General features: G+C 41.2%; 1 pseudogene; it reads right to left on the reverse strand.

Annotated features, from left to right (window-relative positions):
- Window positions 1-4,161: 4,161 nt before the first annotated feature.
- On the reverse strand, window positions 4,162-4,250 carry LOC114768673 (uncharacterized; annotated as a pseudogene).
- Window positions 4,251-4,474: the final 224 nt, after the last annotated feature.

A 4,474-nucleotide genomic window follows, 5' to 3' on the forward strand; every position in this document is an offset into this window, starting at 1 on the left:
TCTCAATGGGCTTCAGATCAGGTGAACAAGGAGGCCATGTCATTAGTTTTTCTTCTTTTATACCCTTTCTTGCCAACCACGCTGTGGAGTACTTGGACGCGTGTGATGGAGCATTGTCCTGCATGAAAATCATGTTTTTCTTGAAGGATGCAGACTTCTTCCTGTACCACTGCTTGAAGAAGGTGTCTTCCAGAAACTGGCAGTAGGACTGGGAGTTGAGCTTGACTCCATCCTCAACCCGAAAAGGCCCCACAAACTCATCTTTGATGAAACCAGCCCAAACCAGTACTCCACCTCCACCTTGCTGGCGTCTGAGTCGGACTGGAGCTCTCTGCCCTTTACCAATCCAGCCACGGGCCCATCCATCTGGCCCATCAAGACTCACTCTCATTTCATCAGACCATAAAACCTTAGAGAAATCAGTCTTGAGATATTTCTTGGCCCAGTTTTGACATTTCAGCTTGTGTGTCTTGTTCAGTGCTGCATCCCTCTGCAAGATATCTCACTATTTTTGACTTTTCTGAGCCTGTCAAGTCCATCTTTTGACCCATTTTGCCAAAGGAAAGGAAGTTGCCTAATAATTATGCACACCTGATATAGGGTGTTGATGTCATTAGACCACACCCCTTCTCATTACAGAGATGCACATCACCTAATATGCTTAATTGGTAGTAGGCTTTTGAGCCTATACAGCTTGGAGTAAGACAACATGCATGAAGAGGATGATGTGGACAAAATACTCATTTGCCTAATAATTCTGCACTCCCTGTAGTTAGTTTTGTCTTCGTATTTCTTTAAAAGGCTTAAGGCCACTGAGGCTCTCCTGAACCCCTTCCAAGAACTGCACAGCTTCTCTTTTCAATGAAGGAAAGCCACATCACTCAGGATTTCGCAAAGTCACCATACCAGCGATGGGTAGTGGGAAACAGCTAATCTGCTGGTCTAGTTGTAGTCGCCGTAATGTAACCTTTATAACACAATTTCACAAACGAATGCTCTGTTTGCTCTGCGCAAAGAAACAAAACTAATTACAAAGACGCCCAATGACTTGACCTTTTGTGCTAAGTAATTATAGCTTTTTGCTGGGATTGTTACCATTTCCTCACATCTTCCCTGCTACACTGTGCACATCCACACTGCAGCTTAGTAGCACTTTGAATTTTTTTTTTTGTGTGGTGCACAATAACAACTACAAGACAGAGATATTTGGTAAAAATTAATTGGGCAAACAAGAATGAACATGCATATATGTGATATAGGCCACTGTTTTTGAATTGCCACAAAGCGCAGCGCTATGTGCTAAGCATGGGGCTTGATTATTAAAGGCCTTCTCAGTATTTATATGTTGAAGAGAACCTAACTACCCTTTTTGATGGTCTGTAATTAAATACTGCAATTAAATTTAAGATTGTGTTCTAGGTGACAGAAACAGTGATGAGCTAATAACGGAATGATTGACAGCTCTCAGTGAAGTGAAAGTGAAGTGATTGTCATGTGTGATACACAGCAGCACAGCACACGGTGCACACAGTGAAATTTGTCCTCTGCATTTAACCCATCTCCCTGAGGGAGCAGTGGGCAGCCATGACAGGGTAGCAGTGTGTGGGGTCGGTGCTTTGCTCAGTGGAACCTTGGCGGATTGGGATTCGAACCGGCAACCTTCTGATTACGGGGCCACTTCCTTAACCGCTAGGCCACCACTGCCCACGCATGCTACTTCATCATTCTGGTCAATTTAAACCTGTGCCCATTAATACGTTACTTGTGCAAACTCAAATGTGCAAGGTGCCAAAGCTTGGCCTGGGTATAGTGCAAAAAATTTTATTGTTGATATTATTATTATTACTGTTATTATTATGACTCCATCGACGTGTAGGCACCCATTAGGCAGAGAAATATGCAACAAAAATGTGCATTCCTCCATTTGCATGGATCATAAACTCCTGGAGGATATGTGGTGCATAGTAATCTATGATAATGGTTTTCGGCAAGAACTCTGGATGGCATGCGACAAATTGAACTTTGCTAAGTGTAAATTTGTTTCCGGCCTGATTCACAGTGCAAGGCTTTCATTAATTTTCACCTTTGGTGTAAAAAGCTTTATATAAAGTACTGATTGCCAAAATAATAATAGCCATGTCATCATCAGGCTGTTTTCAGAATCTAGAATAGTGGTGCTGTCCCTGCACTTTTTAAGTCAACTCAAAAAATAAATAAATAAAAATCATAATGATTTTAAAATGAATTACCCAAGGATTGGGTATAATGCGGTTTAGCATAATGCAGAGCATGAATTTGTGGTCATTTTTTAAAATATATATTTATCTTGCTTATAGAAAATTATCGGTGTAAACAATGCACAAAGCATTTTTTGAGGAACCAGGCCATAGTTACTACTGGCACTTTTTGATTATCTTCACATGATTAATTGTTTAGGCAATTTTTGAAAATTAGCTGAGATTAAGCATTTGCAGGGCCTTGTAAAATGCTGAAAAATAATGGAGATTTCTCTACTCCTCTGCAGTGCATGACCTGCAGAGGCCTGCAAAAATGGACAAAATCCAACACATCTTGTGCAATGTTGTTTTCAGATTTTGGTTTTCATTATACCAGTTAGTAGGGGCGAAGAAAATGAACGAATAACCGATATCCTGAGAGAGAGAGATAGCGAGAGAGAACAAAATAAATATATATTAATGTGGCTTTTAAATCCTGCTATTCAGCGTGGGAGAGCAGAAGAGAACACCATTAGTAAAACACATCCATTCTGTACTGAGTGTGGGGGTGGATGAGGCTGCCGAGGTTAGCAGGTGGATCTAGGCCCAGGCTTATTTTATTATTTATCATAAGACTAAAGGGAAACATTTAGACAGTGGTCGGCCTGTGATTTGCTCCACCCTCCAGGGTTATGAATGTTTACACTTGAAGTGGAGCAAAATGCTCAAAGAGCATAAAGCGGGTGAATAGGTTTACATGCAGAGTGTGCTGACTGATCAGTGTGCTGGAATAGTGGTTGGTGGCAGTAAATTATCATTAGTTTTACTTTGATTTACTTTTATTTTACAATACAGCTCAAAAGCTTTGAGTTATTAGTTATTATTATTATTTTTAGCATGATTATATAATGCTATCCAACCACGGTTAACAATGCAAATGACTATGGAAGAGAGATATGGCTGGTGATGAAAGGAATATCCGCATAAAATACTTGGAACTCCTTTTTTTGTATTCAGTAATGCTAGTATGTCATTGATTATTAGAAAATGATTACTACACCTTGTGAAAAGGGAAAGTGAAAGTGATAGCCATTGTGAAACACTGCAGCACAGCACACAGTGACACAATGAAATGTGTCCTCTGTATTTAACCCATCACCCTTAGTGAGCAGTGGGCAGCCATGACAGGCGCTTTGGGAGCAGTGTGTGGGGGCGGTGGTGTAAGATGGGGCGTCGCAGGACCATGCTTTTGTTTTGCATAGCGGCCATCTGCAAGAAGAAATGTGCCCTTGTCGTGCATGAAGATTCAACACCTCTGTTTTACATGCCGTTTGTCGAACGGCCTTTTGTCGGTCCTCCCCCGATCCAAACGTGTGAGGTGTCAGCCGTCAGGACCGCCCACTCTCTTTGTCTTCCCCAGATGGGAGGCACCGGGGGCGTGACATCAGAAACAACAGGTTCTGATTGGTCTGTGACAACTTCCTGTAGGCCAGGGGTATAAAGGTCTGTTCACATGTGTGGAAGGGGCTTTTTCTTTTCTTTCCCAGCTGTCTTTACATCGAAACCTGATATTCTGGTTTTCGAGTCTACCCTATCTCATTTTTCTCCTCTCCCTTTACTCTTTCTTCTCATTTTTGTTTTCTCTGTAACATTGGTACCTTTTTACATACAATATTCACATGTAACTGCAATAATTGTTTACCGGTGTTAATAAATTAGAAACTGTTCATATTTTTATCTCTATTGTGCCATATCTCTTTCTGCCAGGTAACATCAAGTTGGAGTGGTTTGAATACAGTGCTTTTGTGTGGAGGGAGAAAGAGTTTTTTTACACTCTGTTCTCTCCCCACGGTCTTTTTACAGTGGTATCACGGATTCAAACCGACAACCTTCTGATTAAGGGGCTGCTTCCTTAACCACTAGGCCACCACTGCCCCCCAAAAAGCAAGGAAGAGCGCGAACGCAGTCCCCCACTACATTTGCCCTGGGTGAACCGCCTTCTTGATCACGGTATCTCACCTGCCAGGTAAGTAAAGGGAGTACAGCTTAGTACAGCTGAAAGCAACCACAGTTATTCAAGAACTAATAAAGCTGATAAAAAGACACTGGTAGATTGTAATATAAATATTTAAATTAGGTGTGTGTGTCTTAAATGTCTCAAATTAAGGCCAGTACTGTACCTGTGACTCAAACAGTTCACATGGTTCTGCAAAGTAAATGTACACTACCAAATGAATATGAAAAATGAAAGAAAAAAA

This window comes from Denticeps clupeoides, chromosome 18 (genome assembly GCF_900700375.1).
Source record: "Denticeps clupeoides chromosome 18, fDenClu1.1, whole genome shotgun sequence".
NCBI lineage: Eukaryota > Metazoa > Chordata > Actinopteri > Clupeiformes > Denticipitidae > Denticeps > Denticeps clupeoides.